Below are 12486 nucleotides of genomic sequence, written 5' to 3'. Positions count from 1 at the left end.
CTGAGATATCATGTGGTCAAAGAAACAAACAGACCAACAGAAGTGAGTATAATTATAACCTCCTCCGACTTCGTTGGAGAGGGTAAGAAATAAATTAAAAAATACGATTTACTGATACAAATTTTATAGGATAAAATATGTAAGAAGTTGGTATCACAGTACACACTGATAATAGTTATTGTGTGCGTATAATAAGCCATCTCAAATCCAGTGAGAGGAACAAACCCGACAGCGAGTTCGAAGCACAAATAATCTCTCCCAACACTGTCCGAAACAGATATTATACAACGAAGAGAATCTCGCAGCAGACACTTTTAACACCCCCTTCTCCCTCCCATAAACTTTTAATATGAGAAGGAAACTTTTACGCATTATAAGACACAGTGTCTGCTGCCATTTTTATAATATGTTTATGTACAGTACAAGCTGAGAACAAAAGCCTGCCTTAATACTCACTTCTTTCTTTTTTACTTTTTGTACAAACTGCTTTTTTTTTTTTTTTTTTTTTCCAGGCCTATCAACCATTGGGGCCGAAGCCCCTGGTTATTAAGGCCATATATATATATATATATATATATATATATATATATATATATATATATGTATATATATTTTTAAATATATACATATATATACAAACATATATACACACACACACACACACACTTCCATGCATACATACAGACACACTTTCATGCAAACGTACATATATATATATAATAATTTTAATCTTATTTATTTTTTTTGTATTTTTATTTTTTTATTTTTTCTTGGTTTTATATTTTTTATACCTTATATTATAAAGAAAAACTAATCTAAAGACCCTAAAACTAATCACCTAACAGACAAATCGCTAACCTATACTAAATCCTACAGAGACAAATAGTTAGACCTACACTAATGGTAAAAATACCTCGACTAACAGAACACCATCGACTGCAGATATGTAATGCCTTTCTACATTACATACCTGCACTCATCACCTGGTGACTGTCAGTCGAGGCACAACCTAATATAGGGGACATCAATATATGAAAGGGAACCAGACGAGTCAGGAACATTACCATATACGTCAGCTGTCGTCCCTATTTAGAATAACTTAAGCAAGATAATATAATGTATTTACATAATTTGTACAAAGTGAAGAACCTCGCCCAGCAGACCACCATCTACTGCAAGTGCCCAATACCTTCCTATATTGCACACTTGCACTCATCAGCTGGTGACTGTCAGACGAGGAACTTGGCTTAATGTACGGGACATCTATATTAGAAATAGATCGGTGGGAGGAGGAACTATTTAAAATATGTCAACTGTCAACCCTAATTAATATTACAATATATACATATTTACTATTCAGAAAAACCATAACCACGCAGTAAAAAAGTCACATCACTCTGATCAGTCCGGTCTCTCTCAAGAAAGCCATCAATTTATCAGTCATAACAACGTCCTCATCACCCAGGATGGTGGAAAGGGTGAAGGGGACGTCTACTGCGCCGCAGTAATTTATAAGTGAAGCACGTTCACGAATAAATCGCCGACAGCGCAGGATGATATGGCTAATAGATGACACCGCATTACAGATGTCACAGTGCGGTGGGAAGCGTCTTTCCATATATGGTTTTATGTGGGTTAAAATGGTGGCATTAAGCCGTAACCGTGCCAACACTTTTTCTTCTAGGCGACTGGGACGGTTGGCAGTGTCCCAGTCGCCCAGGTACGGCTTACAAGTTGGAATATTTAGTCTGGTCCACTGACCTTGCCACAGAAGATTTATTGATTTCTTTCCGAGAGATAGATTCGACCGTAGATCATGAGGAACGTCCCAAGTCTCCTCGAGCTCTACAGCCGACTTTGCAAGTAAGTCAGCCTGCTCATTGCCGTAGATACGACAATGACCAGGCACCCAGATCAGCGTGAATGACTTGTTGCATGAATGCAACTTATTAACGATGCGGCCCTGGATCTCATGAGAGTCCGTAGTGCAAGATGCAATTGCCTGAAGGGCTGATTTTGAATCTGAAAATATGACAAATGAGTCATGCCTAGAATTGAGAGCATAGTCTATGGCTTTGTCAATAGCAAAAAGTTCTGAAGTAAACACAGATGTATGAGTCGGCAACCAATACCTGAGGGCACATTCAGTCAACCACACACTTGCACCCACACATTCACTCGACTTGGAGCTGTCGTTGTACAATTGATGGGACTCCAAGTGAAGAACAATGATGTTACGAAACAAGTGGTGGACCTCCGCCTCCGGCGCCTTGGCCTTTGGTGTTGGGAGCCATGTAACATTGACTGTAAAGCCGGGTCGCTCCCAAGGCGCTATATTTTTAAGCACCAACTTGTCACAGTCACTGGGGTCCACATCAAGCTCCTGAGTCAGTAAGTGGAGGCGAGCGGCAAGTGGCCGACGCACCCCCCGCAGAAGGTGGTGGTATTCACGCAGGGGGGTACAGGCCACATTGCCGATATTACTTTTCCTTAACGTCCTTATGCCGTAGGACAAGGCCAGGTGGTCACGGCGAATACGGAGGGGAGGCACATTCGCCTCCACTTCCATACGAGTCACACGGGTACACCGGATGGCTCCAAGACACATTCGCAAACATTTATTCTGTAACACATCCAATCCTTTCAGAGTGGCATCGGATGCCGAGCCATACACCTGTGCGCCATAGTCAAGCTTCGATCAAATAAGGGACTTATACACCATTAATAAAGATTTTCTGTCGGCACCCAAGGTAGTACCCGCTAGGTACTTGAGGACATTTAACGGTTTATCACAACGAGCAAGCAAAGTATTAACGTGAAGTTTAAAATTCATTCTACGATCAAAATGTATTCCTAAAAATTTTACAGAATTTTGAAAAGGTACCGCCTGATTATCCAAAGTTAAGCACAAATTAGGTACGTTACGATTAGTGAAAACTATAGCGGCACACTTACGTACGGAAAACCTAAATCCCCACTGCAAGGCCCATTGGTGGACGGAGTCAAGGGCTGCTTGAATCCGCCCAGCCGAAAATTGTGCATTACGGGAAGAGTGCCATATTGCACAATTGTCAGCGTAGAGCGAGTATTTAAGATTCCTCGGGATGGGAGCTGATGACAGAATATCATTGATCATAATACTAAATAAAGTAGGACTAAGTACACTTCCCTGTGGCACCCCGTTTTCCTGGATAAATATATCCGATGTTACGTTACGGGGCAATTTGACAGAGAAAGTTCTGTCCCTTAAGAAATTTGAAATAAAAACAGGTAAATTTCCTCTTAAACCATAAGCATAGAGCTTCATTAGTATACTGTGTCGCCAGGTCATGTCATAGGCTTTATGGATGTCCAAGAACACCCCTATCATGAATTCTTTATTGGCAAATGCCTCTGCAATACAATGCTCCAAATTCATTAAATGATCTAGTGAACTTCTGAATTTACGGAAGCCACACTGTTGATCATTTAACAAATTCTTCGACTCTAAAACAAAAAGAAGCCTATTGTTAACCATACGTTCCATGACCTTACATAGACAAGAAGTCAACACAATAGGACGAAATGAAGTGGGATTCATAAGACGACCAGCCTCTTTGGGTATCGGTATGACGTGTGCAAAGTGCCATGAGTTTGGGAAAGTTCAAGACGCCCAAATCTCATTGAACAATGCTAACATCTTAATCAGGTTGTCCTGATTAAGATGCTGGATCATACCGTACGTGATGGTGTCTGGTCCAGGGCTGGTGTCTTTACAGGATTTAAGGGCAAGGAGCAGTTCATCTAGCGTAAACTCTTGGTTGTAAGGGGAGTTTACGTCTTCTGTGGCAAAGTCTAATATCTGTAGCTCAGCCGTGCGTGTATGATGTTGGAAACGCGGGTCATAATTGGCTGAGCTACTTACATGAGAAAAACTCCTGGCAAGGATGTTAGCAACGTCCACAGGCTCGTCATAGGTGGTGTTATTCACCTGCAAGGTGGTGACAGGGAAGTATGGGCGTTTATTATTTAATAATCTTATAGTGGACCAGACTTTATGTAATGGTGTTGTACGAGTCACCGTGGACACAAAGGACCGCCAGGAGTCACGTTTAGCCCTTCTTATTATTCTCCTTGCCTCAGCCCATGCCTGTTAGTATGCAATAAAATTTTCCTCAGTGGGCTGACTATCAAAAATCCTGTATCTCCTATTGCGTTTTCTTAATGCTTGTCGGCAATCCGGCGTCCACCAATGTGCTCTATGCTTCGCATGAATTGTAGAAGTCTTGGGAATAGCAGCCTCAGCTGCGTGTAATATGGAAGTAGTTATATTTTCGACCTTAACATCTATGGTCTCCCCAGATATATCTAAATTGGCGATCCTTGAGAAGGATCCCCAATCTGCTTTCTTATAGTTAAATTTTGGAGGTGGAGGGTCCGAAACGATGTCGCGTGTATAAGAAAGACAGATGGGTAAATGATCAGTTCCCAAGGGGTCGTCGTAGGGGTCCCATGAGAGATCTTGATGTATACCAGGGGAGGCCAAAGATAAGTCAATGGCCGAAAAGTTACCAGTACGATCATATACACGAGTCGCTCTACCATCGTTCAGAAGACAGAGGTTGGACTGTAGTATTAGGTCGGCTACTTGCTCCCCACGACCATCAATCCTCAAGCTACCCCATTGATAGTGATGGGCGTTAAAATCGCCCAACACTAACTTATTCCCAGGGAGATGTTCCACTAGTGAATTTAAAGCATCACTATCAATGGGGCCATGTGGAGGACAGTACAGAGAGCAAATAGACAGATACGTGTTATTAAATTTTACTCTGCACGCGACTGCTTCCAGAGTAGAATTTAGAATCGCTTCCGTTTGTGGGTGTGATTTGTGGGTGTAAATGGCAACTCCGTGACCTTCATATCTTCTATACGAGTGGTAGTGTCTGAACTGTGGAGGATCAGGATGATCCTCCAGGCGCGTCTCCTGTAAACAAACAACGTCTGGCCTGTGTAGTGAAAGCAAGATAGCTATATTATGTAACTTATTCCCAATACCTCTACAATTCCACTGTAGTATAGTGAATGTGGCGGTTTAAGATTTTCGAGGGTGGCCAGTGTGCTTAGTTTTTTTATGCCCCCTGCGTCCAGGCGAGTGGCTACCGGGGGACCGTTCCCGGTTCTTGTTCATGGAGACTTCCATAATTTCATCAATGATAAGGCTCCCAGCCTCCACTGAGGAAGAGCTATTCTTTCTCTCCCTCGCTGGACCAGGAGCGGGAAGGACATGAGGACGTGACTGTTTGGTGAGGGTGGTCAAATTAATTTTGTCAGACTTGTCAGGCTTCTGTTTTGGCCACACTGACTGCGAAGGAGCAGTGGCAGCCTGAGAGTATGATGTAGCAACAGGGATGTCCGTAAGAGAGTTGGAACGTACAGGAGGCTTAGACTGAGAGGTAGGGCGTGGGGCATGTGGAGCGAATGTTAGGTCAGTCTGTGTCTCAACGGTGCACATCACGGGACGGGACACAACCGCCGATGCATAGGAGATATTAGGCTTGGGAGTTGCATGCAACTCCTTCACCTTCTTCCTTGCATCGTAAAAGGAAATGCCCTCAGTCGCTTTCACAGTACATACCTCTTTCTCCTCCTTCCACTTGGGACAAACCCTCGAGGAAGTGGAGTGAGCATCCTTACAGTGAAAGCAGCACTCAGTCTCGGATGTACAGTTGTCAGCAGAGTGACTTACAGCCGCACACTTGCCACACACGATGTTGGAAGCCCGACAAGCCTTTTCATGATGTCCATAGAGCTGACATTTTGAACAACGAAGGGGATTCGGGATGTACGGTCTTACATTTACAATTTCATATCCTACTTTGACATTTGTAGGTAGCAAAACTTTGCCAAAAGTGAGGATAACAGTGGCTGTCTTCGTCCTTACGCCTTCCTGATAACGAGTGTTGAATCTGGCATCAATTACATCCTGCTGAGCAAGTTCCTGTATGATTTCTTCCTCACTCATCACCATGAGATCCCTGCAAGTGATAACACCCTTGCAGGAATTCATGGATGTTGGGATCTTGGCCTCGATATCATGGCAGTGAAACTTACGCAGCTTTAGCAAGTCTTTAACTTGAGAGGAGTTGAACGTCTTAACCAGGATGTCTCCATTTCCAAGTTTTTTTACTTGTTCCACCTCTCCCGCACAGTGGTCAGTCACCTTCTTGACAATGAAGGGATTGAGTCTGGACAGGGGAGTAGAACCTAGAGCATGAAGGGTTACGAAGGTCGCGTTATTTACAGGTATGTCAAGCGGGGAACGAGTCTGGCGTCCGTCAGTCTGGGGCCGGTCAGTCACGGTAGGGATGTCGTCAGGACTACCTCCCCCCCTGAAGGGGGGGGGGAGGCAGTAGGGGGGTCCATCATAGCTACCACTTCCCCCGTGAAGGGGAAGTGGGAAGAGAGAGAAAAACGACCAAGGGGCAAAGTACCTGGGGAAGACCCACCTAGGCTGAGATTACCCTCTCAAACCACTCTCGGGAGGACGCGCCTGTGTGTGACTCACACCCCAGAGCGATCAGTGGGGGGTACACTCCAGAGGTGAGTAAGCAAAGGCAATCTCAGTAATTAGATATAGACACCTACTATATCTACTAAGGCCAGGGAGGAAAATTAGGTCTAGCTAACCTAACTTTATTGAAAAACGCCCTAGTGGCGAAAAAAGAAAAAGCTAATGCCAGTGAGGCAACCCTGCAGCTAGAGGAGAGATCAGCACACGTCCTTTCTCTCCGCAACCATCCATCAAAGTCCGTACAAACTGCAAAGGGCTGTGGAGAGTATATGCAGCCAGGTTACCAAGGTACCCGGGGAGGTGGGGGGGGGGGGACGGAGTCTTCTTGCTTTGCTATCCTAATCTTCAACTCACAGGACTAGACATCACAATCGTAGTCTATCTCTGTAACATACAGCTTCGAAAGAACTGTAAGGTCTGTTGCTGTCTACTTTTCTTTGTACTCATTTGTATTCGTAAACATAGATGGCAGCCCTCTCAAAGGCTGACGAAGTGCCAGTGCTTCTTTCTCTACCCTGCTGATGGAATTTCAGCTTGGAATTGTGGTTGCAAAGAAGGTGTAATATACCACTGGAATCTGAGTGAACCAACGCTGCAACCACACTCACATCCACGTAACCAGCATCAACTTGAGTATCAAACTGCAGCCTTACCCCACCCTGTGGTAAAAAGGGTGGTGTGCATGATGGTGATGATGATGATGATGATGATGATGATGATCAGCAACACAAGACTAGAAGTTAGCAAACACTAACTGCCTTCAAATGCCATTTAACATTTTTTTTTTTTTTTTTTTTTACGAGTATTTTGGAATGACAGAATTAGTTAAGGCGGTAGATATTCAAAAACATTCATAAGATCCCGCTGTTCTTAGAGACTGGCGTAGAACATTTCGGTCTGAAGGAGGAGGGAGTCTACATTTGCGTTGACAAGGGCTTCTTTTCCATCACCGACCACATGTTCAAGATTGCAAGTGTTGTGTCAAAACTCACCATTAGACAGACTGACTGTGAAGTTGCAGTTTAACAATCCGGTGAACATGTTATGAAGTGTTTTGCGTTCCTCCCAAGTAGCTTCCTTTATGAGTAGGTGGTCCATGTAGGCGAAGACACAAGGAAGTTTGTGGATTATCACATTCATCGCCCTTTGGAACGCCTCAGGAGCCCTGTGACGTTCATAGAGAAGATATTTACTTGGCACTGCCCATTACGTGTGATCCACATGAATTTATTGTGTATTTCATTTGATAGTAACCTTTCCTCATGTCCAACTTCACCAAAAACTTCACACTGCTGATATTGACTGGAATATCATCAATAGACAAAAGGCAGCAAGAGTCTGCTCCTGTGACTTCGCTGATCTTCTGGAAGTCTGTGCCCATTCATAAAGGTCCATCAGCCTTCACCACTGTTTAAGGTGGTACCCAGTCACTGTCACTTGGCTCGATGTGGTCTTGGCGAAACTAATACTTCACGTCTTTCTCGAGTATATTCCTCTGGGCAGGACTTGACTGATATGGCACCTGTTTGATTAGGGTCGTCTCTGTCAGAAGGGCAACCTGTTGTTCACAGTGCAGGCTTTTGGCACATTCCTGAATAGGTGACTGAACTGCTGATAAACCTCAATAACATACTGCACCTGCTGCTATGGAAGCTGGGAAACTTTGTAATATGAGTCTGCCAAAAACTGAATGCTACATTATTTATTAGGCACTTTTACCTTAGAATCTTACTCGTGTCCCTGCAGCTTTTTAGTGTCACACACACACACACACACACACACACACACACACACACACACACACACACACACACACACACACACACACACACACCAAAGTTTGTGTAGAATGATATGGCGTTATCCTATTTACCTTGACAGTACTTTTAGATTTGTGTTTACCCGGGGTTCCTATGACATACTGTAGTTGAGGTCACTATCTTGAATGTCATTGATGGGCCATCAATCTCTGCCAGCAAAGGATTGTGGTGTTTAGGGATTAGAACCAGTACCTGACCACCAGATCTAGGCTCTTTACTTTCCTATTTTTCATAATGCCGTTCCATTATACCTTGTACCTGGAAAATTTTTCACAAAAGATCTCGCCTACTTTCTGTCGTTTGTCCATGGATATGTCCATTACAACGCAAATGCCATCCTTATTTCGTAACATAACTGTCCATTCCCCCAGTTGTCAAAGAGTTCCTTACCTCATGCTAAATAAAAAAAAAAAAAAAAAAAAAAAAAGGACAGTATCTAGGGGATTCTTGGATTCCATCACAAATGGCATATATGAGAGGAACCCCATCGTTCCAACTGTTTTAATTCTTCAGGCAGTTTTTCCTGAACGTAACCTTGAAAGTTCAATAATGCCTCACAGTTGTTGGATGTAAGAGGCAGGCAAAACTATTGTTTGCTGAGTGCATTCCTTACTTGCCGGAAAGAAACACCATGAAATCACAATCCCAATATGACTGTACAGTCTCATTCATAATAAGAAGTTAATCAGAGGCCTGACTACATTTTTAGGAGCGATTCAAGTAAGTGGCTTTGTGTCTGGATACCTGACCGTTGCGTATATTTTTATAAATATTCGTGGGAAAGATCCTACATTCACTCATAATTTTACTAAATGCTCTTCTATTGCCGGAAGAGCTTGCAAAGAGGCTGTTTTATGAAATGCCTAGGCTTTCCTCCGATCTGACATTCGTCACAAGCATTGCGATATGTTACCACATGTTTCTTCCAGGACTTGGAAAATGTGTCTTTTTAGGGCAAAAGCTGATCTTTCAGGGCAGGTGCTTCTGGTGATGTAATGGTACCTTTAACAGGAATTGTGATTACAACTATTAAAATTCTTGCGTTATTTAAGTATTCCCCTTGATGTGAAAAGGTAAACTGATACAACTGTTTTCGGTTTATCCTGATACATATTCATTACTCACTATCATTTTTCATGTCAATGAAAATCTGAACATGAGATTTTACCCATATAACTTCTTTACACAAAATATTATCATCCATACTCATATATTCGTGTACTATGCATATTTAACAGTAATTACTTGGAGATCAGGGCAGCTTCGAATATTTTTAGTGCAGACTCCCCCTCTCCCCCCGAGAAACCCCCCCTCCCCGTAGAAATGTTTGTTCATAGGCTTATGCTGTGATACTTCGGATAAATATTATTTTTAACTACATGCCAGAGGTCTGAATTTTTCATTAAAAGGCCAGGGTCTAAACACCAACAAACAAGCATGTTCTCCTCATTTGCCATGCTCACTCAACTGCTGCCCAACACTTGTGGGCTCTGGATCACATTTCCGGTCTGCAACCAACCTTTCTCCACACTTGTTGCACAGGGGTCACATGCCCCTAGTAGAAGAGGGCATAGCAGCATCATTCGGAGGCAAATCACTCCTAGTATGTATTATGTACTGTACATTAAACAGAACATCAAACTCGAAAGCATCACAAAATGCACCACTAGGGCCATAATCGACACGAACATGGTTAACGCGAGTAGTCTGTTTAGCATCTCTTGACGACACACTCTAAGTTACATCACAGGCAGGAAACAGAAATTCTTCATGTAACTTTGCCTTACTCTCGATCGACTGTAAGAGTCATAGTCACCACCGAATGTGGGACAACACGAATAATAACAAAGTCATTAGCCAAGAGAAAGCTCACACCAAAGCACAGGAAGAGATTCTTGGACACCAAAAATCACCCATGATATATCATTTTGCTCTACAAAATTACCATATACAAAGGAACTGAGGCAGCCTCAGTTAACACCCTTGAGCAACACTTGGTCACCAGTATAAACACTTTCCACTCCAGGAGAAGCACCTTTCAACTGAATAATCTGGATCGCATCATTGTCGCGCCAAATCCGAACAGAATACCGAAAACCACTGAATTTATCATTTGAAGTACTCCAGTCAGACATAAAATGCCCCCAAAATACCTCCTGTGAGCAAGAATTAACCGACTTTTTGTCTAAATGTCCCTGCTGGACGAATAGCTCTGTGTCTTCCTTTTTCTTCTTAACCTCTGGACACTCTGAAATCATGTGACCTTTCCATGTATAACAGAAACATACCACCTGGATATTACCTTCAATCATCGGAATCTTTTGTTTCGATCTGCCATATAAATTTACTTTCCTCGAAATATTTTTCTCACTATTCTTTACTTTACTCGGACCACCTTTCACACATTTCTGCTTCTCTTGCCTTGGTTACATATTTTTGAGATACAAAGTTCCAGTGAGTCAGTGCAATACTACCTGTTAGAGCTTCTGGCGTTTGTACACTTATAACGTCTCTCTTCTCAAAATATCACTGAATCTCTCATGGGAGGGCTTGTTTGAATACTTTAAGTAGGGGCAATTCAACCAGTTCCTCAAATATGTATTCAACTACTCTTTAGCCATCTTCCAAACACCTTCAAAAGACAGTAGCCTACATAAAATAGACATATGGTTGGGCTTCTTGTCTCCTAAAACTTCTAATTTAAACTCTGGAGTGGTATGGTATTTATTTACAAACTCTCAAAGCTTTCTCTATAACGCTTTTGTAATTCCTAACTGCTTCACTAGACAAAGATTTAAAAAACTGTCCTAAAAGCTCTTTAAAATCAGTTTGAATCAAGGCAATACAAGATGTATCAGGCCAATTAGAAAAATTTACTACCCTTTCAAATTATTGGAAAAATTCTTCGGGGTGGTCTTCACCAGATTGTGGTACAAGTCGTTAGTGCTTAGTGGTATCATAATTTTCCTGACCATTAAGATTCCAACTTCCCCTGTCACTACTTACTCTGCTTGGTAGCTGGACAATCTTCTACATCTCTTCCGTTTTTCACTTTTCCTCCTCCATAGCCAATATGTTTTCGTTTTTCGTTTTTTAATTTTCGTTTTTCCCAAAGGATCTCTGTTTCATGTCGCAGTTCTTGCTTACATCGTCCTATACTTTCAAACAGTCAGTTCCACAAAACTAAAAAGTATCCAGAGAGAGAACCTTCTCCCTCACTTGCTCCTGAAGCACTGCATTTTGTGTCAGTGATTCACACTTCTTTTTATGTAATTTACGAAAATGGTCAACAGCGAAATGGACTTGAGCAACTCTCCATGGCGAAAAGTGCCCATTGAGAAACCACTAATGAACTTTTCTAAGGTACACTCCATGATGGCCAGGTGACAGCAGTAAAACTGTATGAAGACTGTACCCGATTATTAAGTAAATTCTAGAGAAATCACAGAATGATGGATGATGCAACTTACAAGGTTAATAATAATAATAATAATAATAATAATAATAATAATAGTAATAATAATAATAATAAACTGGAAAAAGAAATGTACTGGGCAGCGTTGAAGTTTATATTTGCACTCCATGGTTACCAAAACGAAGGGGACACCTTAGAAACAGTGAAATATTAAAAAAAAAAAAAGTAGTGTCACGATTTCCTAATATGATATAGCGTCTTTACTTAAACTAAGGAGGTGGTGTTTGCAGCCAACAAGTGACTAGAGAAATAAACTGGACAGGCCCCTAGTTAACCGTAAACAACTGAGGGACTAGCAAACAATTTAGTAAAAATCCTGTTCGGTCAGTTTTCATGAAAGTAACTCAAACATTAAGTTATTCATTCCCAAACACAAATCTCTGATCAGTTATTCGATGTGTGTTCACAGATATTTAACCAGTTACTCAGTTCGGAATCAAACACGGTAATAAATTAACTATAAACATTTACTTTCCAAGAACAGAACATATTTCATGCTATGTGCACAATTAAATAGCAGGACCATCATGTTTGGAAGGGGCATTCAGTAAATGTACAAACACATCCCAAGTGAACTTATATAAAGACTAAGCTAAACCCCAGGACTAGAGAGAGAGAGAGAGAGAGAGAGAGAGAGA

Source organism: Coenobita brevimanus, chromosome 77 (genome assembly GCF_032717465.1).
Source record: "Coenobita brevimanus isolate Jiangsu-jjx chromosome 77, ASM3271746v2, whole genome shotgun sequence".
Taxonomy (NCBI): Eukaryota; Metazoa; Arthropoda; class Malacostraca; order Decapoda; family Coenobitidae; genus Coenobita; species Coenobita brevimanus.
This window is presented reverse-complemented; position numbering follows the sequence as displayed.